The sequence below is a fragment of the Artemia sp. Qi Xiang Cuo genome, chromosome 13 (assembly GCF_049724085.1).
Source record: "Artemia sp. Qi Xiang Cuo chromosome 13, ASM4972408v1, whole genome shotgun sequence".
NCBI lineage: Eukaryota > Metazoa > Arthropoda > Branchiopoda > Anostraca > Artemiidae > Artemia > Artemia sp. Qi Xiang Cuo.
Genome location: NC_142806.1, coordinates 66,101,760 through 66,128,532, shown reverse-complemented (window position 1 = coordinate 66,128,532; position 26,773 = coordinate 66,101,760). Strand labels below are relative to the sequence as shown.

Below are 26,773 nucleotides of genomic sequence, written 5' to 3'. Positions count from 1 at the left end.
TTTCAGAATTCTGATTTTTCACGTAAAAGACCAAAGCGTGCACAACAAGTAACTTCCTGCTTACGTGATTTTGTCACAATGTGAACTTTTGGAAAAAGTGATCTTGCTGAAGTGAAAGAATCAACTAAAAATGCTCTAAGAAGGGATCATTTTCTCGTGACAGACAGATTGTGCTCCAAGTTTGAAAGCAGCTTCATAAATGCTCTTCCACCGTTAGAGACAATCTCTGCAATAGATGTCGATTTGCCGCACTTCATCAATACTAGCCGACTAGCTAGTGTAGCAGCGCATTACAAAGAAGCTTACATTGACACAACTCTGTTGGCCTCGCAGACGGATCTTGTGAGAAGATATATATGCTCATTAGTCAATAAGCCAAAAGATTTCTTTGAACTTCACGGTTGTCTCAAGAAAATATGCAAATCTTCATTACTCTGTCTATCACAACGGCTAGTAATGAGAGATTCTTTTCTACGTTGAGCCTGATTAAAACCTATTTAAAAACAACGGCGAAAGAAGGCTCAGTGATCTGATGTTGACATTTAGTGAAAAAACTCTTGTGAAATTGTTGGATTTCAATGCTATGGTTCATATTTTTGGAAGAGATCTTGTCCCCGTTCCCATTGTTGCAATAAGACTGTAAATTACTTTCCAACATATGTTCTATCTATATTCATTAGACACTTTTAAATTACTTCTTACTATTATTAGTCAATTTTGGGAGAGACCTGTGCTAACCACTGTGAAGAAAAATTGATCTCCAACAACCGAGTCCCCTTTTAGCTCATAATGAAATGACGCCACTGTACATTTATTTATTGATAAAAATGCATGTAAAAAATTTTTTTTTCATTTTTAGCTATGTGAATACTGGATATTTTAGCTATACCAAGATAGATAGGGGAATTAGGAGTAAGATCATATTTCGGGCCACTTTTCAGGGGGTTACTCTGCATGGCTTAAAATCCTTTTTCAGTCTCAACCCTGTTTTTTGGCAAGATAAAAAATCGGAAAGGATACTGCACCTTTCCGAAAGGGTGTCAGGGGGTCTCTCACTCTGTGAGGATGTTGTAACTTTTCAAAGGGAGTTCAGGGGATTTCTAGCTCTCCCTGAAGGGTGTCCTTTCCAACGGAATTTCAGGGGGTCTCTTACTCGACCTTGATGGTGTATCTTTCGGCAATATCTTTCTGGCGTTTCTAATACGCCTGGATGGCCTATTACTTCGTACTCAACCTAATATTTATTGTTACATCTTGGTATATACACGATTTTCATTGTGGTTTCATCCACAAGCTCAGGATCAGAATAAGATGAAATTTCAAGTAGGGTAGCTACCTTTCTGGAAGTTATGACGTTGATAGACTCCAGGTTGAGAATTGGAGAGAAACTTCCCGGAATCGTTCAATACTAAACTGGAAAGTTTAAATCTGACAATGTAGAAGATGGAAGGAATAATTTGGGAAAACAATTTGTGAAGTTGCTGATGGTGTCTTAGGACAGAAAGTTAGAAACGCAGCTAGGAATATTAGTGAAAATGTTTTATGTTCAATAAGGAGGAGAAACGGCTTGTAAAAGAATTATCTGAGCTATAGATCGTGTGAAAATGTAAAGAAAGTGGAGAAAGCATCAAAACATGAATTAAGGAGGTGTGAAGTGGAGACCGTGAATAAAATTGCTGAGGATCTGAAAGATGCAGCTAGACGGCATAATAGGAAAATATGGTACTGGCATGTTAATAAACTGAATAAAGTAGACAATCTGGCCTTCTCTAGACAATCTGGTCCCAATTAAAGATAGGAACGGGGCCATAATTAGTGATAAGCAAAGTAATAGGCCTAGTCAGTGAGTTACACATATTTATAAGTATTAGGTTAAATATGTCACTGAGTTATATATTTATGTATATAACTTATATGCCTAGTCATTGAGTTACACATATTTATAAGCAGTAGGCTAAATATGTCACTCAGTTATATATTTCTATATATAACTTATATAGGCCTAGTCATTGAGTTACACATATTTATAAATAGTAGGCTAAATTAGTCACTCAGTTATATATTTCTGTATATAACTTATATAGGCCTAGTCAGTGAGTTACACATATTTATAAGTAGTAGGCTAAATGTGTCACTGAGTTATATATTTCTGTATATAAATTATATAGGCCTTGTCAGTGAGTTACACATATTTTAAGTAGTAGGCTAAATATGTCAGTGAGTTATATATTTCTTTATATAACTTATCTGCCTAGTCAGTGAGTTACACATAATTATAAGTAGTAGGTTAAATGTGTCACTGAGCGATAAATTCCTGTATAACAAATACATGTCATGTTAGGGAGTTGTGTATATTTATAAGTAACTGTGTAAACATGTCACTGACTTATGGCCTTTGCAAAACAAGTGATTTGTTGGTATGGTTTCCCCTAGGCCACTCAGCATGTCCCCAGGTGGCGATAGGGGAACTACCTACAGATATGTAGGGTACCTCAATAGGAGGCGTAGACCAAGGGTGGACCTTGTCCCAGGGGGGCTCCATAATAGAAACTGGGGCATCCTTGCCCGGGGTCATAAATACAGGCGGAGGAGGAAGAAGGCCCCTCAAATGTACACTCAAAAGGGCCCACTGGTTTATCCACAAGTTACATGAGTTGCAAACCTTCTCCCAGCAATGGGTTAAATTGCATGGTGATGAAGAACACCATCGCGGGAGGATCCTCTATAGCAGGACAATTGCGGCAGGGCGTAAGATCCAGATCTTTGGACAACGGCCTCTGCAAACGACGGCCTTGACATTTTCAGGTCACCTGCAAAACTGAGGACATTGCGGTCAACTCTATTCCACCTTGAGGAGTGGCGCCGCTCGAGGAAATTATAGCCTAGTAAACGACACAGCATTCGCACGGGATTCTGACTAATGGACAATTCTTCTGGGATTGGTATGTTTTGATGGGAGTCTTTGGGCTGAAAAACCTCTTCCTAGCTAATTTATCTATTATGGGTTGCCTCCCCATAGTAGCATAAAATTTGTAGGCATGAATATATACCGAGTCAGAGGAAATAGGATTGAGATTGTCTGTGCAGAATTTCGACTCTTGTTGATAGAAGAGCATCACCACGCGCTGAAAACCATGTTGTGACCAAGATGTGCCCAGGTTTGCACAAAGCCTCCATTCTTGGAGGTCCCAGGGACTTCTTGCTGTCCGGTTCTAAGCCGGCTTAAGCACTTCGGTGTTGACTAGAGAAGATATGTGATCCCCGTCCTGCACTGGTATCCGGGATCATTGCTTCTCCTGAGGCGAAAACAATTTCAATGATTTAAAGAACATGAAAATTGGAACTTGGAATGTTACGACATTAAAAAACGACTATCGTGTCGACATTTTGACTGACGAATTCAGACGATTCGAACTGGATCTATTAGGAGTTTCAGAAACTCATATCCCAGGGGTAGGAAGCTTGAAATTAGGTGATATAGAATTTGTTTACTCAGGCAGGAAGGATGGGTTACATAGATAGAGAGTAGGGCTCATGATGAATAAGGAAGCTGCTAAGTCTTGTTTAGGCTGGGAAGGTATTAATAATAGAATACTAATTGCTCAGTTTATGACTAGAAAGTTCAGGGTATCAGTTATAGTAGTATATGCCCCTGTAGAACCAACTGATGGAGATACTAGTGACTCAGATGAATTTTACTTACAGTTACAGGAGCAAATAGACAAGGTCCCAGGTAGAAATATGATGTTATTGCTGGGAGATTTTAACGCCCTGGTTGGTAGAAATAAGGATAGATGGTATCCCAGCTTAGGTAAATTTGGTGTAGGAAAAGAAAACAGTAATGGATACAGACTTTTGCAATTTTGTAGGTATAACAATCTAGTTATAACCAATACGGTGTTTGGTCATAAAATGGCTCATAAGCTAAAATGGTCTTCACGTGATGGTAAGACAGCAAACCTTATTGATTATATTATAGTAAATCGAAGACTGGCAGGGTGAATAGAAGATGCTAGGGTATATAGGAGTGCTGTTATAGATGTTAGAAGTTAAGATCACCATCTAGTAGTGTCAAGGGTTAATGTAAAGCTAAAAAATATGAAGGTTAAGTACCTCCTGAGAAGTTATGATGTTAGTAGACTCCAGGATGAGAATTTGAGAGAAACTTTCCAGGAACAGTTGAATACTAAACTTGAGAGTTTAAAATTTGATAATGTGGAAGATGGTTGGAATAATTTTAGAAAAATAATTTGTGAAGTTGCTGAAGGTGTATTAGGGAAGAAAGCTAGCACTGAAGCTAAGAATATTAGTGAAAAAGCTTTAAGTTTAATAGAAAGGAGAAAGGACTTGTACAAGAATTATCTGAGTGATAGATCACATGAAAACAAAAGAAATGTAAAGAAAGTGGAGAAAGCATTTAAATATGAACTAAGGAGGTTTGAGGTTGAGGCCATGGATAAAATTGCCTAGGATTTAGAAGATGCAGCTAGACGGCATAATAGTAAAATATTGTACTGGCACGTTAACAAATTGAGAGGTAGTAGTCAATCCGGACTTCTCCCAGTTAAAGATAGGAATGGGGTGGCAATTAGCGATAAGACAAAAGCTAAAGCGAGATGGGCCGAACATTTTGAGAATTTGCTTAACCGAGATAGAGTTACAGGAAAAAATATAGAGGCAAATGAAAAAGTTTGTGATACCTTGGATGTGAAGAAAGATTTGTTTTGTGAGGAGGAATTAGAAACAGTACTAAAAGGATTAGAGAATAATAAGGCTCCAGGTGCTGATAGGGTAGTAAATGAGTTTTTTAAATATGGTGGCTCTTAGGTTAGAAATAAGTTATTGGAGATTATGAATATGATTTTTGAAAAAGGGGAAGTACCTAACGATTTTAAGAAAACCTTAATTAAGCCACTTTATAAGAAAGGTGATAAAAGTGAGTGTGGTAATTATCGAGGCATTAGTCTGGTCTCAGTAGGTAGCAAATTGCTTAGTAATATGATACTTTTTAGACTGAGAGATGCCGTAGACAAAGTTTTAAGAGAAGAGCCGTGCGGTTTTAGAACAGGTAGAGGATGTGTTGACCAAATTTTCACTCTTAGGTTAATAATTGAGAAGTTCCTAAGTTTTCAAACACCTTTGGTCCTCAGTTTTATAGATTATGAGCAAGCGTTCGATTCTGTTGATAGAGGAGCTTTAGTAAAGGTATTATCCTTGTATAGTATATCAGACAAATAGATTACAGTGATTAGTTTTATGTACGAGAATAACTCTGCTGAGGTTAAGGTATGAAATGAGGTTAGCAGCCTGTTTTGTGTTAAATCAGGAGTTAAGCAGGGTTGTGTCCTATCCCCCTTTATATTGATTATTTTGATGGACTTTGTTTTTAAGGAGCACAGGAAAGGCAATGGGAGACCACGGAATCAAATGGGGAGGAAAAAGTCTCCTTGACTTAGATTATGCTGATGATTTAAGCATCTTAGATGAAAGTGTGAGCAAAATGAATGAAGTTTTAGAGGTTTTGCGCGTTCAGGGTGCTAGTATTGGTTTGAAAATTAATGTTAGGTGACAAAGTCACTAAGGCTAGGAATAAGTGAAGATGAAAAGGTGACGTTGGGTAATGAAAAGATTGATCAGGTGGGCAGTTTCACTTACCTTGGTAGTATTATTAGTAAAGATGGTGGGAGTAGTGAAGATGTTAAAAATAGAATAGCCAAGGCTCAGGGTGTTTTTTCACAGTTAAAAAAAGTCTGGAAGAATAGGAAGATAAGTCTGCAAACCAAGATTATAATCTTAGAAGCTACAGTGATGACAGTGGTCAAATATGTCTCTGAAGCATGGACGCTCCGAAAAGCGGATGAAGATTTGCTAGATGTTTTCCAGAGAAATTGCTTAAGGATTGTTCTGGGTACCCGGCTGACTGACCGTATTTCAAACAATAGGCTTTACGAAAAATGTGGTTCAATACCACTTTCTAGGTCTATAATGAAAGAAAGGTTGAGGTGGTTAGGGCATGTTGTTCGGATGAAGGATGACAGATTGCCGAAGATTGTTTTTTTCGGCCAACCATCTAGGGCTAAACGGAAAGCAGGTCGTCCCCGTCTGGGGTGGGAGGACGTCATAAAGAAATATTTAAAGGAAATGGGAACTTCGTGGGCGGGTGTAAAAAGGGAGGCTTTTAATAGATTGGGGTGGAGGAGGAGCGTGCGTAGCTGTGTTGGCCTCAGGTGGCTTGGTGCTGCGGTGAGTTGTTAGTAGTAGTAGTATTGCCCTCAATTTTGGAATCTGACAAGTATGTTCTCCTTCTAGGAGGAGGACCCTGGAAGTGTGGTAAATGTTCGAAGGAGTACATGATGAAGCCATCGCTTCGACGTCATGAGAAATACCTATGTGGAGGTCGGAAATCCTTCGTCTGTCCGGTATGCTTTGTCGGCCTTGCCGAGAAGCGAAACTTATTACGACATATGGAAAGACGTCATAATTTAGGTGTCCAATGATTAGAATTGTAAATTGTTTCTAACTAATGTCGGCTTTAGCTTAAAAAATAAAACAATTTTGGTTAACGTGTTCACAGAATAACCTCGGTTAGGTTTTTGTTTTAATTACTACCAATTCCTATAACCATTCCTATAGCAGTTCAGGTAGGAGAAACCGGACCCAAGGTTGGTCTGAAAACGTGTAAGGGTATGGAGTATTTAAAGTTAAAATGTGTTAGAATCTAAACTATTAGGCTTATAATGCATTCTGAAAGAATCCGACCCTCTCTCCCCTCGTAAATATTTCCCAATTCGTCCTTAACTGCGTAAACGCTACGGATGTCCCCTATGACATTTAATATACATAACGCAAAATATTTCACTGCAAGTACTTTATTGTATGCAATTCCTATTTGGTTTTAGCATCTGTATCTAAAGGGATTATGCACTGAGTTGTATGTATATTTGTTCACTTTCTTGTCAAATTGAAAAGATGAAAACTAAGGATAGGTTAGATGATAGTGTTGGCTGGCATATTGCATAGGCAGTGTTTGAAGGGCTTCCAAGCTGATGTTTACCTACCTTCTTTCAGAGAAATCATGGCCGTGTCAACAATGCGAAAAAGTCTACGCTTCACGGAATAGTCTGGTTCGACATGTGAAGTGTCTTTGTGGTGTTCGAAAATCCTTTGTCTGCTCCATTTGTGGAACGGGACTGACTGAGTGACGGACACTACTTAGACACATCATTAAGATTCATAAAATTGATCCAAGTCTCATAGTATAGTGGTAACTTAAATGGTGTATACACTCCTTATGACATTTCGATTGAAGTGATACTATTTCCTGTTTCAGGGCTTTGGTCGTGTGAGAAGTGTTCCAAGTCATACGCTACAAAGCAGAGTCTTATAAGGCATATGAGGTACCTTTGCGGTGGGAGGAAGTCATTCGTATGTCCCTTGTGCTTAGCCGCTTATATTGAAAAGAGAATTTTGTTAAGACACGCTGCCAAGGTTCACTCTCGCGCAGAACATGATTTAATCACCACGCTGCCAAGGTTCACTCTCGCGCAGAACATGATTTAATCACCGAGTTTGGGTTTTATTTTTACAAAGTTCATTAATATGTTTTTGGTGAAGGTTATTTAGCTTCAAATTTTAAAAATTGTTACTTTAATAAAAAATCATTCATACATTAATTTTTTCTTCTTGTCTAGTATCATTTAGGATCTGAATTGCCACTTAATGTATTGGGTCATTTGATTTCACTCGAATCAAGTGTCTTGTTCCTTATTTGTTTAAGCTTAGAAGAAACCTCGAAAATATTGGTTTCGTTAGTTCAGCCACTCCTTGAGTTTCGAAACGTAAATAAACTTGAAAAGGGCTGGCAAACTTATAACTTTTCTAAACCCTTTGCGCTGAGTGAGAAATGTTTTCCATCTCTCATTCTTTTAAAAAGAAGGTTATTGAATTAAGTGGCAATTGCCATAATTCGTCGGCTAGTACAGAATTGGTTTTTCTGGGTCACCCAGAACCACTGAGGGGGTTTCAATTCCGGTGTACCATTCGAAACGCCGTAGAATCTAGGCGTTCTTTTTGTTTCTGGGATTTTCTGTAAATTCTAATTGAATTTTACGATTTTTTTGTGCAATTTATCAGTTGATATGGACTCTCGTACATCTTATCGCACGCTATAGCGCTATCGGTGTATCCAGCAAGATTTTTAGCATATGTTTTGCCTTAGGGCATCTATTTGGCAACAATGATTGGGAATGGAAAACCAAATAATTGGTGCCAATATCAATTTTTTGGTTCGTCCTGAGATTTGAAAATCATTTAGTCGTCTGATCATTATATAAGGAAATGTTTGCATTTGGACAACCTCAAGCTCTCTTCAAAATATTGCCACTAAATAGATCTATGGTTTCTCACACTTGACCTATTTTCAAGTCCTGGCTGTGCTTGTGGAAAGGCATTTTTTGCTGAGACTTCCCAAATTGAATAGCCCGTGGATTACAGAGGAGCGTAAATGATGGCTTGGCAACGTTTCTTCTTTGGGAAAACAGCCCTTTTGTCTTGTGACTTATAAAAAAGAGGGGCGGAATCCCAGGTCTACTATGTTCAATTTGTTTTGGCGGTCTTTTTGTTTGTGCACATCTTTGCAAAGGCATGAAAAAATCGCAAACTGGCCAATTACGCTAAAGAACTGTGAATAGCTTTGTCGATACTCCAATGTAGTACACTGTATCATTTCTTTTTTTTTATTTTGTCAATCAAATTTATAGTATACGTCTTATAGAACTTTTGTTTATAGCAAATATATTAGTTAAAGTTGTTACAATTAGTTTGTGCCTAAGTGACAATTCTCAAAACTGTTTTCCCCCAAGTTTATATCATGTGCTGAGTCCCGCGTGTATCTTGAACTTCGCCAACTGGAGCTATGAATTCTGCTGTCTCTCAAAATCAGCACGATTTATCAATTCCTTCCCATGAAAAATGCCTATCTCATATATACGAGAACATAAGCTTGAAAAGGGTTATCAACGATCTCGATACTGGAAAACAAACTGGTGACATAATTTTAATGTTCTTGAAATGTTTATATATAAATGTAGTGAAAGTAGACGAGGTTCTTGCTAAGTCGAAAATTTGTACTTGGCAAATAAACAGTCTTAACTTAAACCTAAGAAAGTGTTGGCAAGTGTTCCCTCTGATGGAAACCCTTCCACGGCACATTTTTTTATGAAGTTTGAGCCTTGGTTGACCGAACGTTTAGCTAATTTTGAGGCTCTTACCTCTACCCATTTCCTACTACTAAGCCTTGAATTTGTCAATGGATATCTTAAATTTCAAAGGTCCTAATTTATAATCGAGCGCAAACACTCGGACACGCTTTGTGATTCTACTTTTAATTCTGTAACTGCTGGGAACCACTTAAGTCAGAGAAGAACGCTAAAAGAAGCTGGAATTTTAGTTTTAAGTTCTTTTCTATTTCTTGAGGATTTAAAATTCCTTTTCAAGTGCTTGTTTTCCGGTTCAGAATCATTTCTGGAAGTTTTATTCTTTACCGCTAAAAGACCTTTCCAACCCTACATTTATGCATGGGGAAATTAATAAAATCGCATGTTTTAATAATAAGAGACTAACCTCAAAGAATCAGGCAGCTAACAAAGTTCAATATGTGGAAGGGTTTGTTCTTCTTGTGGTATAGTAAAGAGTGAACTCAAGCCCAAAGGAACTGATTCCTGTGGCTTTTTAAATTACTATCTCATAGTAACTGCTGCAACATAGAAAAGAAAAAGAGGTATGTGGTGTATATGACGTCATTATAATGATGAAATAACTCTTGGCTACACTAACTTGCAAAGTCAAGTTAGTATAGCCATTAGAATACCTTTATCAAAACGTATTTATCCGTATATACACAGTTCTGTGGAAAAATCAAATCAATGAATACCTTACTACAGCACAATGGATGAAAGTGTGCCTCACGATTCGAGGTTTGCAGGTTTAAATCCGCCTGTAGTAAGGGACCAATATTGAATAAAGGAATGATTCCTTAATATAATCTGCATTTGGATTAGAAGTTCCGGGTTCATTGCCAGTTCTGATTTGGTTAATCTCGGACCCAGTAGCTTATTTATTTCGTTAGCACGTCTCTTAACTTTTTTCTTCTCTCTTTTATTTTGGCATTGTCGTTTTTGAATTGGTTTTCGAATTCTGCGTACAGCTGACTCAACCTTTCAAATTCATCACACGAACTACACATGGTTACGTGACATATACGGGACAAGTTAAGGTCACCTGTTGAGTAGAAAGAACCTAACAAAAAACAAAACTAATTTCAAAATTTTCTGGTATTATTCTAGTTTAAAATAAGAAATAAAAATTATTGCACGGACATCACAAATATTTTCGTAGTTTACATAATAAACTTTGCGATTATGATCTGAAAACTGAAACAAAAAATTACTAGGTTTCTTGCTACCGCTGCAACCCGGATTACCGTGGGTTACAGTTCGCTCCTTATTGTAATTTTTCGTGATTCTGGTTAAACATACGTAAAATGTTTCTCAATTTAGGAAGATCAGCCTGCATTTTTGCCATCTTCTTGTATTTCTGAATGTGATCTTTCCCTTTATCCTTATGCATTCTTCGGTACAACCTCGCAGAGAATTTAATTTTTTCATTATAGCTTTTGTCACCCCGTCTACCCATTATTCTGGTAGCAACTTTTTTCTTATATATTTTTCGGTAATCTTCATCATTATGATAACGCTCCTTGATCTTTTGTCTAGCCAGCTCAATTGTTGCTTCTCTGTAATCTTTATCATTATCATACTGTTCCTTGCTCTTTTGTCTAGCTTGCTCAATTGTTGCTTCTCTATAAACTTCATCATTGTGATAACGCTCCTTGATGTTTTGTTTGGCTCTCTCAATTTTTACTTCTCGATACGCCTGGTCGGTTGAATACCTTTGCTTTTCTCTTTTCAAGATGCTATCTCTGTTTTTTGTGTAGTACTGTTTTTTTAGCTTGCTTGTAGCTTGCTTTGATCTAACCATTACGTAATCATTAGTTTAATGTTTACGTCACGTATCAAGTACCAAGAACCTAACAAAAAATCAATCTAATTTTAAATTTTTTAGGTATTTTTCTAGTCTAAATTTAAAATTAAAACTATTTCTCAGACACCATAAAAATTTTTGCAGTTTATAACTTTAGCGATTCTGAACTGAAAACGAAAATAAAATAAAAACTGATTTTTTCATTTTTTACGTCACGTCGCTCATTACGTCATATATGGTTATTTAGTAATATTTTATGTTACTAGATTTTATATAATAATTATGACGTCATGGTGTAACAATTTTATTTCATGACGTCATGGCGTAATGATATTATTTCATGACGTCTTCAGAAATAACAAAATAATGTCGTGTTTTCTATTCACGTCATAGCTCTAATAAAACTATGGCGACATTCATTATTTATCTAGTAGGGTTTCAGAAAAGGTCGTTCTAATGATTTACTTTTGTTTTGATCTTACTCTGTTTTTAGGAGTTCTGGGTTTTTATATTTCTTAGCATTGGACCGGTCGTCTCTTACTAGGTTGCTTGCTACTGCTGCAACCCGGATTGACATATAAATTTATGAGAGGCAGCGTGGCCGAGTGGTCCAAGGAGCTGGTGTTAGCCACCAGTCTCTTGGGAGGCATGGGTTCAAATCTTACCGCTGGTATACGATTATGATTTATGTACAAAAATCAAATATCTTTAAAAAAAAACTGCAGTATGAAAAGACATAAAAAATGCAGTTTTTAGTGGAACAATTTATTTTCTTTTTGAAATAATTTATTTTAGTTACAAAACTTTTTTAACCCAATTAATTTCGTTTGAAATGAGCCATTGAACAACTCTCTACGATGTTCCAGTTCCAAGCTATCGGTGGAAAAGAAAAAAAGAAAAAAATATCCCGTTTAGGCAGAATGTTGTAGTAGCTGCCACTTTTCTTGATTTTCAAGCCAAAATATTTCCCTTGCTGTTCAAGCCAAGGGACAGAAGTTTTCCTATATAGGGGTTTCGGACAAGGCGGCTCTAATGGTGTACTTTTTGTTTTGGTCTGACTCCTTTTTTAGGAGCTATGGCTTGTATTTCATAACATTGGGCGTTATCGTCTCTTACTAGGTTGCTACCTACCGCTGCAACCTGGATTTTTAAGCCAATATATTTTCCTTTGTTGTTCAAGCCATGGGACGACTATATAGAGGTTTTGGACAAGGTGGTTCTAATATTGTACTCTTTGTTTTGATCTGACTCTATTTTTAGGAGTTATGGGTTACTTTTGTTTTTAACTAATATGGGACAGGATCGTCTCTTACTAGGTTTCTAGCCACCGCTGCAACCCAGACTAGATACCACTGCAACCCGAATCAGAGAATAAGGCATTTAACTAAGTCCAGTATGTGCCATGGTCTGTTCTCTACTAGGTCATGATACCAATGAAACTTACATAATTCCCATTTATAAGTAATCGATCCTTTATGTATGATTTTCAAGCCAATATATTTTCTTTGTTATTCAATCCAAAGGGCGGTAAGTTTCCTTTATAGGGGTACCAGTGGTACAGTACATTGTACTGTAATATGTGGTATTACAGTACTACAGTAAAGTGGTCATTATCCTTGCCTGTCATGCGGAATACCCGGGTTCGATTCCACATCAGAGAAAATTTTTAGTATATTGAGTTTAAAGTAGTTTTAAAATTTAAAAAAGAAACTCAGTTTAGCTACCTCCTAGTTAAATATAACAGCTTTAATATAAATTAATACAGGCAAGAGGTCGTTCTTTATTATAATTTCAGACAAGGCGGTTCTAATGGTGTACTTTTTGTTTTGATCTGACTTCTTTTAGGAGTTAGGGGTTTTTATATTTCTTAACATTGGACGTGATCGTCTCTTACTAGGTTGCTAGCTACCGCTGCAACCCGGATCTCGATACGCCTGGTCGGTTGAATACCTATGCTTTTCTCTTTTCAAGACGCTATCTCTGTTTTTTCTGTAGTACTGTTTTTTTTTAACTTGCGTGTAGCTTGCTTTGATTTAACCATTATGTAACTTTAAATGAGACCATTTACATCTTTGTCGCCTTTTATATAGTAATTGCTAGCTACCGCTGCAACCCGGACTAGATCGATCCTTTATGTAATCATATATATTATTATCGAACCTGATTACAAACAGGAAAAAGCCTACGCCTTTTTTTTCTTTGAAATAGTAAGAGACGAACCTCAAACAATCAAGTAGCTAATCAAGTCCAATGTATGCAATGGTTTGTTATTTCAATGATCGTTCTTTAATGTAACAGCAACCCGGATCAATTAACATGGGCTAGGGTCGTTCTTTACTATAAACACTATTAGAAAACCCAAGTCCAAAAACCCTTTATAGGATTTACTATAATTAAAAAAATACACCTGATTACAAACAGGAAAAAGCCTACGGCTTTTTTTCTTTGAAATAGTAAGAGACGAATCTCAAATAATCAAGTAGCTAACTAAGTCGAATGTTTGTAATGGTTTATTATTCTAATGATCGTCTTTTAATGTAAAAGCAACCCGGATTCTATGCTATATGATTACAAACAGGAAAAAGCATATGCCTTTTTCTTTTTTGAAATAGTAAGAGACGAACCTCAAACAATCAAGTAGCTAACTAACTAAGTTCAAAGTATGCAATGGTTTGTTATTCCAATGATCGTCTCTTAATGTAAAATTTCCTTTGAAATGAGCTATTATACAGCTCTCTATGATTTTCCAGTGCCCAGCTAGCTGAGGAGAAAGAAAAAGCGGAAAAAATATGCCGTTTGTGGAGAATATCGTGGTTAAAGTCAATTTATTGATTTTCAAGCCAATACATTTTCTTTGTCATTCAAGCCAAAGGACGGTAAGTTTGCTATATAGGAGTTTTGGACAAGGCGGTTCTAATAGTGTACTTCTTGTTTTGATTTTATACTTTTTTTTCAGGAGTTATGGGTTACTTTAGTTTTTACTATGGGGCGTGATCGGGTTGCTAGCTAACGCTGCAACCCGGATACTAACTTTTACTATAGTTAAGTGGCCTATAAAATTTAGTATAGGCGAGAGGTCGTTCTTTATTATAAAACTGACAACATTTCTTTTGGATATTACTATGAAGCTTTGCCAAAGAATTTCTAGCCGACTTTTCAACAGCATCCGCTCTTTCAAAGAGAATTTTAATCTGTAATTTTGAATACTTTTCGTGATCCCGATAAAACATGCGCAAAATGTTTCTCAATTTACAAAGATCAGCCTGCATTTTTGCCATCTTCTTGTATTTCTGAATGTAATTTTTCCCTTTGTCCTTGTGCGTTCTTCGGTACAACCTCGCAGAGAATTTAATTTTTTCATTATAGATTTTGTCACCCCAGTAACGCTCCTTGATCTTTTGTTTTGATGTCTCAATTTTTACTTCTCGATACACCTGGACGGTTTAATACATTTGCTTTTGGTTTTTCTTATATTTGATGCGGTAATCTTCATCATTGTGATAACTCTCCTTGAACTTTTGTTTGGCTGTCTCAATTTTTGCATGTCTATAATCTTCATCATTGTGATAGCACATCTTGCTGTTTTGTTTTGCTCTCTCAATTATTACTTCTCGATACGCCTGGTCAGTTGAATACCTTTGTTTTGCTCTCTCAATTTTTACTTCTCGATACGCCTGGTCGGTTGAATACCTTTGCTTTTCTCTTTTCAAGATACTATCTCTGTTGTTTGTGTAGTACTGTTTTTTCAAATTGCATATAGCTTGCTTCGATCTAACCATTATTCTAATCAAGAATGAGAGAATTTACATCTTTGTCCTTCTTAAGTAGTAATTATGACGTCACGGCGTAATGATTTTATTGACGTCATGGCGCAATGATATTATTTCATGACGTCATCAGAAACAACAATATAATCTCGTGTTTTTCTATTCACGTCATAGCTCTAATATAAAGCTATGACGACATTCATTATTTATCTAGTAGGGTTTCAGACAAGGTAGTTCTAATGATGTACTTTTTGTTTTGATCTTACTCTATTTTTAGGAGTTTTGGGTTTTTATATTTCTTAGCATGGGACTGATCGTCTCTTACTAGGTTGCTAGCTACTGCTGCAACCCAAATTATAAGAGGCAGCCTGGCCGAGTGGTCCAAGACACTGGTGTTAGCCACCAGTCTCTTCGGAGGCGTGGGTTCAAATCTTACCGCTGGTACACGATTATGTTTGAAAGACTGCAGTGTGAAAAGACATCAAAAATGCAGTTTTTGGTGGAAAAATTTATTCTCTTTTAGAAATAATTTATTTTAGTTACTATAGAATTTTAACCCAATTAATTTCCTTTAAAATGAGCTATTGAACAACCCTCTACGATGTTCCAGTGCCAAGCTATCTGTGGAAAAGAAAAAAGAAAAGAGAAAAAAATATCCCGTTTGGGGAGAATAACGTGGTTAAAGTCAATTTTCTTGATTTTCAAGCCAATATATTTCCGTTGCTGTTCAAGCCAAGGGACAGAAAGTTTCCTATACAGGGGTTTTGGACAAGGCCGTTCTAATGGTGTACTTTTTGTTTTGATCTGACTCCTTTTTTAGGAACTATGGGTTTTTATATTTTTTAACATTGGACGTGATCGTCTCTTACTAGGTTGCTAGCTACCGCTGCAACCCGGATCAGTTACAACTTGGAATTCGTTTTATGCTATATCATTACAAACAGGAAAAAGCCTACGGCTTTTTCTTCTTTGAAATAGTAAGAGACGAACCACAAGTAACTACCCCTGGAACCACCATATATCAGTTACTATGCATGAGCGATTGTTCTTTATTGTAAATTACCAAACAAAGGATTTGTCTTTGAACAAATTAGCTCATTAAATATAGGTGTCCATTTTTTGTCAAAGTGCATGGAAACTGCAATTGGATCTAGACACGTCAACTCTGCTGGGGTCATTTTTGCTACACCAGGTAAGTTCTTATGGAGAGTCCGTAAATAGTCAATAAATTCAGGAGAGTACCACTCAGCACATGAAAGTGTCAGAAACAAAGTCGGTGGACCCAATTGCTCAATCATTGACTTTACTTTATAGGAAAGAGATTGAAAATACTGCTGAGATCATCTGATTTTTGATTGAACAGAAAACAAAGTCGCTTCCATCTCTCCATCACGGGCATGAAGCCTGTCTATAAATTGACGAGCATTTTGATTTGGTTTCAGGGACAAAGAAGTAGGAAGCAGAGTAAAACATTGAAATATGGTTATGTCTGCTATGAAGTTGCTATCTTTTTTTGGTGCTCTTGTTTAGCATCTTCTGTAGTTCTATCTTTCTTTAATGATACATGTATTATAATATTTTTTTCAGATAAGTCAATACTTAATTAATCCATAAAATTTATCTACTTATGAGCAGATTGCAGTATCATTAGAGTTGTAAATACTTATAAGAAAGTACAATATCGAGAGATCTTAAAATATTTAATAATTGATGTAAATGAAAAAAAGAGGTCAGAAGAAATTTAAAATTATTTTACATTTAATCTTGATTAAATCAAAAAAAAGTTATATAATTAAAAAGGATTTTTCTCCTATTTTAAACAATTTTAAAAGTTATGATGATTGACATATAAACCAGCTAAACCCATAATTTACAACCCTATAAATAGAAGTACCAAAAATTTGGGGGCCTTGGTATTTTCCTTTATAAACTAGATCATAATTGTTCGTATTGATTTTTTTTTTTTTAATTTTTGTTTTGTTTTTTTTTATATTTTTTTTTTTTGTAGGTTTTTTTAAATTTTTTTTTTTTTCTAATATGCAACTTAATTTTATTTTTATAGATTTTATGTTTTTACTCTTTTATTTTTTTAATTTTTTATTGACGAAAAAAAAAACAATAAAAATCACAAAAAATGAAGCGGTTTTAAACAAGTGATATTTTTATTTTATATTTGATATATTTCACAAGCTTTGAAGTTTAAAAATGTAAAAAATACTTCGATAGATGATTTTAAAAGTAATGACTAATCAGATCGATCATGCGTTTTAGTAATTTTTCTACGGGACTTACAAAATTGTACTTTCAAATGATTGGTGCCTTTACCGTACATCAGACAAGATTTCAAACTATCTAAATTTAAAGCGGTTGAATTGTTTAAGTAAAATTAAATGTGGCTACATTTTAGAAAAGATCATATATCTCTTGACGCTGTGTGGATGATCCCAATTTTTTTTTGAAAGAATATGACTAAGTACTTACATAACTAACAATACTTATTTAAAAAAATTTCTTTAATACTTTGTCAATACTGAAAAATTATTAAATTGAACTTTCTTTTATAGCATGGGTCTAATGCATTTACTGGCTGCATTGTTCATTGTCATAATAAATAAACATCTTCAAGAAATAGTGTTCCAAATCTCAATTAATAAGAGTTCTTTCGTTAGGGAGGAAAATTTGGACAGTGGTTCCAAATTGCACTCTAAAATCATGGGTTCAGTTAGCATCTATATAAAATTGTATTGGTAGCTGACTAGTTTGATCATTTCAACACAAGTTTTATCTGGGATCTCAATTTCAAAATAGCCTCGTTGACTCCTTGCAAAGCGTTTTCTTATATGAAATTCTGTTGATAGCTGACTATTTGGCTAATTCCTGGTGAAACTTTTATGTAAGTGAGGTCTAATAGCCAACTACTTAGCTAGTCTAAACATTTTAGAACTGTTGCCTCCTTCCAAATATATTGGCTGGTAATGACTCTGGCCAGCACCAGACCAAATCCTTGGGAAGTAACATACTTTTATTTCTTAGTCCCAGGTTGCCAGTTACTCTCATTTGAAGTGCTCCAACCTGTCACCGGCCCGGCCTTCACCGATCCCTACCCAAGTTGTTTTATGTATCAAACACCAATTTTTATTTTGTAAAGCATAAAAAAACATCTGAATCTTAAACAAGAACTTATACGGAGTGGTAGTCACAAGCTCTTGTTTATTAGAAGTAACTCTAGTTATTACTGGTGTGTAGTAAATAATTACCAAAAGTTTTGAAATTTTTATTACAGTTATCATTATAAATGAATTATATAATCTTTATAAAAACTTAAGGAGTAAAAAAATCTTTCCTACCTTCCTATCCTCTTCCCCCCTCTGATGGATAAACATATTGAGTTATAAATATTTATAATATTCATGTTGTTAATGTGACTTGTTTATGTAAGAGAATGTAGACAAAAAGATTTGCCATGTTAAAAAATATTGTTGGAATAGTTATAGCAGCGTGTCTATTTGTCTATCAGGAGAGGGGGGGGCAAAGTGAATCACCAGGAAGCAGCACAGTCTGAGTAATGAAATGAGTAAGTATTTATTAGGGTTTTAAAGGGATTGGTCATATGTGCTTGTAAAAGTTTTATGATCAGTTACTTAGATAGAGATCGTCCAATGGTTAATGCAATAGAGAGGAGCACTCGAATTTGCACTAAGCAATCTTCTGATAACAGCTCCTTGAGTGGTAACTGTAGAGCTTTGGACCTCCGTTTAACGAAACAACCACCGGTGATATATTGTCCACAATTCTTCTGGAGACCCTTTGAGCTCCAGGAACAAATATCACATTGAGTTTTTCATTGTTTCATTTAGTACAGACCGTGTATCGCTCCTTTTTAAGTAAATCTTTGTATTTTTTCATGAGAAACCAGACAAAAGGACCAAGAACTATTATCACCCCACCTTGTTGCAAGTACTCTTAGCAGGACCTTTTCCTCAAATCTCATTGATCTTTTTTCTACAGAATTTGAAATTTTCTATATATATTGTACGGAGCGATTACAGCTAAAAAGATTACTTAAAAAGAAAGTAATTTCTACCTGCCCTGCCCTCACCTGCCCAGACCCTGGATACTTAATATAGTAAATACCAATTTTTTATTTTGGACAACAGAAAAAAAACTGTCGAATCTTATAAAATTACTTATAAAGAGTGGTTTCCACAAGCTATTGTTTTGTGAGTCTTTACTAAAGATATTATTTTTGGTTATTAAATAGTTTAAAAAAATTATGAAAACTCTTTTACAGCAATCATAATAACTGAATTACATATTCTTAAGAAAAACTTCATTAAGAAAAAAAAATTGCTTAACTGAAGATCCTCTCCCCCCACCCCTCGGAAGGATAAACAACGGGAGTTAAAAAAATGTATTATATTCTTTTTTTTAATGTTACTCATTTATTCTTGTTAATGGATTAGAATTTGGTGTAAAACAGTGGAGACAAAAAAAATTTAAATTTTAAAAGATTGGTTTTTAATATATCTATAATAGTGTTTATTTTTCGCTCAGGAGAGGGGGGAGGGAGGGGATAACGGTTAGATATAAATTCATATTATATAATTGAGTTCGTTTTTCCTAGTTCTTTCTGGGATTTGCCAGAAGATCTTGTAAAAGATTTAGGATAAGTTAATTATATATAGGTAGTCCAAGGCTGAATGCAATATATAGTAGCATTTACTTTCATCTGTTCCAGGCAAGCCTGAGATCATAGCTCATTTAGTGGTAATTGTAGAGCTCTGGCCTTACGTTTAATGAAAAAACCAATGGTGATCTGTTGTCTACCAGTCTTCTTAAGGCCTGGAGAGGTCCAAGACAAAACATTCCCGTAATGATATCGTTGTTTCACTTTATAAAACCCTGGCATCAATCCATAAGAATTTAAACTTTTATTTTTTTACTTTTTTTTCTCAATAAAACTGATCGAAATTACGATGACTATTATCACCCACAGTTGCTGAAAGTGATTTTACCACTGAAATGTTATAAAATTTCTTTTATAATTTTTCTACCTAAGTAAGAATTTATATGTGTATATGGCAAGGGGTACATACAGATTAACAGATTAGTGCAGAAGACATGCCTTTATCTGCATTTATTTTAAAATCAAGTAAAGGGACAGAGCAAGTGTTAAGTTGACTATATAAATGACTTAAGTGCTGGACAATCTACATATTACAAGCTTTAATCCCCAGCTTAAGAGTTTAGACATCAACAGATATATCTGTAAGATGTATCCGTTATTATAATTGGATTATAAGATAGTACTTTATAGAAATCCTATATAAAAAACATCATATTGGACCATAGTTGAGACTATAGTCTAGTCTTAATCTGTCAATCTTATTTTTGTCAAAAATATACAAGCAACATATACCTATTATTCTTAAATTTTAATTCAAGTGTGTTTTGGTACTTAAAATACGACATATAGAAATAGGCCTACAGTTTAATTTTATAGATAAATTTATATAATCTTTAGTCCTACCTCTTTAATAATGCAAAATGACAATCGAATATTATTCCAAGGATTAGGAATGTATATCCAGTGAACCTCATCATTGTTCTTTATTAATACAATTTTCGATTTAAAGTTTAAAACATAAGATATTACATATTGTCTAATTTATAGGGACAGTTTGATATCATGTGAAGGGATGACTAATTCCATGTCGTGTTAGTTGTCTTCTACAATTTATAAGAGAATTTTACTACATTGGACGACTCTGTTGCTGACTCACCTCGTCTCTCCCATAGGGCGTATCATTTCCCTTGCTCTGAAGATATAAATTACTTACATTTATATTCTTGAATTTAGGATTAGAAAATATAAGTAAAATAGGTCCTTCTCAGTCGTTACTTAGAAAAATTTTTAGATAAGAGTTAAAGTAAAAGTTCCCTTCTCTTTGCACATTTTTCTAACCGTCACCCGTGAGAGAGGTGAAAATTGTTTTTTTCTGTCAGTTGAAATAAATTGACACTCAGGTTCTAAATTTCAGGTGTACTCTAGTATATTCAGATTGTAATTATATGATAAATCATTGGTTATGATTATTTAATTTCTTCCTAACTAAAAATGCAAATATCAAATTTCCCTTTCATATTGATGACTTTAATATAATCTTACACTGATTTAAGAAAAAACAGAACAATAACGACCCTTGAACAGCCTATTATTTCACGAAACATTAATATAAACTTAATTGAACAATAAAAACCAATAAAAAATTACTCTCATATCTCTTTTACTCTCTATTGTTAGAACGTCCCGTTCATGAATCAATGTACAGAATATAATATCTGCGTAACTATTGTGACTCGGCACGTAATATCAGACATCTCGTTCATTTATAATTCATTTATAAATTACAATTAAAAATTATCTAATCCTCTTTATAGATCTTACCGATTATGTATCCGATAATAGAGATATTTAAATTGGTTTTTTTTAAATAATAATATTAGTAAAAAAAAAACAAAAGAAAGGTACTACATGTTTCAAAATTTTTGATATATGGACAGGGATTACGATAATAATAACTGTGACTAGTGATGAAATCGGTTTCGATAGCCGTAATATTGGGCGTACCTAATTTCTCCTTTATGTAATTAGCAGAGCAACTTTATGTGTTTAAGCTGTTGTATGTTGTAACTTCTAGACAATTACCTCTTCCTAGCGGTGAGAAATTTGTCTGTCTATCTATCTGAAGTACTCCTTAGAACGTCATTTGCTGTCAGCTTTTTGCCCTAAGACCCCCAAACCGAGGGGTGAATGTAGAGGCTCGATGGATCATATATGTAGTTGGGACGTGTGGCCATTGAGCTGAGCTAGATTAAGCGCGAGACGTCCCTGTCGCGGGGTCCTAGTGTACATCAGGGAAGAAAAGAGTTTGCGGAAGGGTTTAGTCTATTCATGGGATATACTTCGTGACGAAGGGACAGTTGAGCGATAGATAAATTATCATGGGGGGGCGAAGGGTTCGAATGGCCGCAGCTGGACCACTGGGAGATCGGCGCTTCGTGGCGCGCCCCGGGGCCGGTGCCAAGGACGAAGCCAATCGAGGGCATTTGTACGGACTTATATGTTTTGAAAAAGAGAGTAATAAGGTCCCATCTATTGGACCATGTATTATTACTCATAGAGCTTCATATAGGTGCTAGGAGACCTCTTTATTGATTCGAAACCTCCCTAGGGTGGGGGGGACGGGGGGAGTTGATCAATATTGTTTGTGAGGGTGTGAGGGCGGACATGAGTATAGTCTGTGAATGTAGTGAAAATTCTTCCCGTATAGTTCATTGTAAAGCATTCGGTTGGGAGGAAGACATGAGTGGAGTTCAAACATTCACCGATCAGGATGAGTCGGGGAGTACGCAAGATTTCTACCTTGCCGGTAAAAAATCGGGGTCTTATACTTACTCTCCACTAGTTCTTATAGATGAGTGACATTTAATGATTCGTCAGTACAATAGAAAAACTAAAAATTCTCAACAAGGTAAAAACAAGGTGAAATAAGACAAATAAAGACATGAACTACTGATACAGATTAATATATATTAAAATTTTCTTTGTTTACTAAAATAGTTAAAATAAAATTAAAATATATAACAATCATGTTTTATTTTTTTATTATTATAACAGTAAAACTAAACGTAACGCTAAATGTCAATGTATAAATAAGTAGTAAAATGCTTGTATTTTTCATAATACTAATAAATCAGAGTCATAAGTTTAGTTTTAATACTCAACATATAACCGCCTTAAACAAGTTCCTTACTTAACATTACATGATGTAATACAAAACTAGGGGGTTTTTTGTATCCCGTCTAGAAAACTGAGATGTTTTGTATTTTTTTGACATATTTATGAGGTATGGTTTTTTTACTGTGTGTATTGATTGTATAGGGACAAAATTTTTAGAATACTGGTAGAAGTCAAATTCTAATAGACCTTATACTGACGACATTACTGTTCAAATTATAAAACTAATATAAGAAATAATTTTTATTTATTTAATGACGTTTGCAGTGCGTCAAGCGTAAACGTGTCTGTTTACACTGGGGTAAATATATTGCAAACAATCGATTCAATATTCTTTCTCATTGTCTAACTTTCTCTTCAGACTAAATAGTGACTGTTAATATGTTAAAAGACCTTTTAAAAGAGGAGTCACCAGTGTTTTTGACTGTTGTGGTTTGTCACAGTTAGTAAAAACATAGCCAAATATACTCATTAAAATAATTTTTGAAGACTTTGGGGCCATAGATACTTCTGTTGTTAACTTTTTTTGGTGATTGTGTTTTATAAAATAGGAACTCAAGCCGGAGGGTTTAGCTAATCCTGAGTACATATTCAAAAATATAATAAAAACACAATAGTAATAAAAACACACGAGTGTTTTTGCTTCTTCTACCTCTGAAAAAATTAGGTTTCTTAACCTTTTGGTATACGATTAAGATGATTTAGGTAAAAAAGATCATCTCAAACATGTTCTTACACTAATTATCCACTGATCGTACATCATTTGCGATACCCTCTCCTAGATCTGAGATGGGAGCGTTAATAATCCTAACATCTATTGAATTAAAAATATGTATTACAAAAAGTTATAATGTTACATTAAAAGTTATTTAATAATACTTGTTAGTCAATATTTCTTCATACTTAGCTTGCGGGAGATCTTAATCATGATGCGTGTTGATATTTAAGTACATTGTCTATATTTGGTCTTCGACGGTTTTGGAAGACACTGGTAACTCTAATTATCGTAAAAATATGTGCTTTTTTGATATTAAAATATTAAAAATAACAAAGAAAGTTCCCACTTGTATATTGGGATATTAAAACTTAATTTATAGAGATAAATTTAGGAGTTTTTTTCGAAGTTCTTTTTTTAATTGAAATATTAATTTCTGCTCCGTAGCCTCTGTTTTCTAATTTTTTGAGGATCTAATAAACTACAATTTTATTTAATAGCTTTGTTTTCTATTTAAAAAACTGGATTTTTTAGAACTACATCTATTACCTAAGGTTAATCAATACTCTTTTTGTCCCCTTTATGTACATTTTTGTTGACTTTACTTCATATTCATTTTAAGTTATTTTTTTAGAAATTTACGATGCTTTACCATTTGAAAATAAGAAGCAGGTTGACAGTTCAGACCCTTATCTATTTCATAAACTTTAAGATGGTCCGATGGACAATTCTCCTAGCATTATAGTAGCATGTAAATTTTAAAATGTGTCTCAGGAATTTGATTTTATATCTTTTACTAATAAATTTACAACTTTCAGAGTTCTGGGAAAAACTTCATAAACTAATAATGCCTAAAATTTGACTTGAAAAAATAAATTGTTAAAGTCTAGGTTGAATTCTGCCACTAGCAACAAAATTCAGAACAAGCTACTCTGCGACAAGAGACGAACAGATGTCTCTTTGCGCCGGAACTACTCACATTAGTCTGACTAGTATATTCAAAAGTTTGGACCTTTAAAGTTTGCATACTTTTCTAGGGATCAAGTAAAAAAAAAGGTAAAAATATTTCTGTCAGCACACACTTGAAGTTAAAGTCTAAGGGAATCTGGGACTATCAACAGAAATAGAGCACCTTAGGTAACATGGTAGATGATTGCTATTCAGTATTAACTAGGGTTGTGTCTAGGAGAAGGAGAACACTAGGTTTGAAATCCCCTCCCGAAATAATCCGAGGATTCGTAAAATGGTCTTAAAATGCATGAATAAATAAACAATTTTAACTCCAAGTCCCAAAAATTTTGGAGTTTCTTAGCTTATAGAGTATTGCTGAATTTTCTGTATATTTTTTTTTTTTTAATCTATAAATTTTATTGTTTTTTCACTTTATAAAATTTACTTGCTATAAAGTTAAAATTTAATAAATTTAAATAAAACCAGGTGAATACTTTTTATATAACGAAAGAGAAAGTGATTTTTTATATCACACTAAATTTATAAAACCAAATTTAATAAAATATAAACCCTTAAAAAAGGAATTTGACGAAAAGAAAAAGATAACAATGTATTTCCAAAATAATTTATCTCTGAATTTAAACAAATTTTCGTATAGCTTTCTGGTTGAAATACAATCAGTCGGACGGGTGCCCAAAATAATACGTTTACAGTGTCCTCCAATTTTCTAATCTTGGTTTGCAGACATATCTTTCTGTTCTTCCAAACTTTCTTAATTTTAGTAAAATTTTCTTGGGTCGAGACTATTCTGCTTTAATATTTTCATTTCAGACACCATCTTTAGTAATAATAATACCTAGGTAAGTGAAGTTTGACGAATCTTCTCGTTACCAAGTATTTCTCTTCACTTTCACTAATTTTTATTAATGTGTTTTAGTCTTCTTAACAATCATTTTCAAAATTACTTTTAAACCCTTAACTCTCAGAACCTTACGAAAATCTATCATTTTGCTTACTTTTTCAACTAGGACAGTCAAATCATCAGCATAATCTATGTTTGGAACAAGTTTTACTTTGTCTTTTGGAGTCCTAGCTCTCTTATAAATTTTACAGGTTTTGACAGTCTATCACACATCACAACTGATCGATATAGATAAGCCTTAAAACGTATCCCCAATTGACTCGCGGTTATGTACGACCCACTTCACTGTAATCAGAGGCAATGTTTTATTGTTGTCTATAGAAAAGGTCATAAGGCTTCAATTTTTTTCCAGAGGTATTTCATATAGGAAGTTTGGTCTTATAAACTTGGAGGGGGCTGATTCAGTTGGAAATCGTAAGTTCTAGTGCCATTTTAAGGAATTAAAAGAGATTGGAGTGCAACTTGTCCCCTGCCCCCTCACGCTTTATTTTACTCAATTGCATCCAATAAAAACTGTGTGATAGCAATTTTTTTCAAAATATTTCTAAAATCAAATAAAAAAAAACTCTGGGGTCAACAACGTACCCCAGAGCCCGGAGGTCCGCGTTGAAAGTTATTCCCTGGTTGTATATAAGGTTTATTTGGAATGGTTTGTCGTATAAACCTCTGCGGAGCTCTTTTGATTGGAAATTGAAAGTCCTTTTTTGCTTTTTAAGAGTCAAAAGCTATAGGAGGGGGACTAGACTCCCGCCTCTTTTTTCCCCAAATGAATCCCATCAAAATATTCAAATATCTATTTTTTCCAAAGCAGATCAACGATCAGACAACAGGAACTCCTGGGTTGACTCAACCCTTCCAGAGTCTGGGTGCACGTGTGAATGTTGTACACTTTGACATATAATTATATATAGACAATGCTTTTAAAGTTTTGATTGTTGTCAGTTGATTGGAAATTGAAGCTTTGATTGCTAGTCTTAAGATTTAGAAGTTTTTTAAGGTAAAATATACCTTTCAACAACTCCTTATTATCCAAAACAGCAATCCGACTAGCCCTTTATTGTAAAGATAGTTGAAAGCTCAGATAAAAAAAAGTCTAGGTTTGACGCAGCGCCTCGAGAGCCTTGGGGCACATGTTTAATGTTACACCTTGGGATGTCTAAGTTTTTGTTGATAGGGTAGTATTGTATGCATTGGAGTCTTCTCGATTGATTTAAAATTGATAATTATATTGAAAGTCTTAAGGGTTGGACTTGGTTGGATTCCAAATATCCTCCCACCCTACCCTCTTTTTTTTAACTTTAGATCATGCAATTCTGAGTAATACATTTTGTTAAAGATAGGCTAAGGCTCACATAGTCTGTCACCGGCTAATACAAGGTTCTTTTTGAAGTGGTTTTTTTAAAGTCGGAGTGTGATAAGTTGAGTGTCCCCTGACAGTTAGATTGTCCTCCTTAATTTTGTCTTGTATGTTGGCCCATTAGTACCCCCCCTCCCTACGATCACCTGTATCGCCCAAACACCGACCGAAATTTTTAGGGCGTCGGTGCGCTAACAATAGTCCACATATAAGATAACAA

At 34.8% G+C, this 26,773-nt stretch overlaps 1 protein-coding gene across 2 annotated transcripts in view; it reads left to right on the top strand.

The window, feature by feature from the left end:
* Positions 1 to 26,773, top strand: part of LOC148945563 (uncharacterized) — a 230,751-nt gene that overhangs the window by 117,997 nt on the left and 85,981 nt on the right. The window lies entirely within an intron of this gene.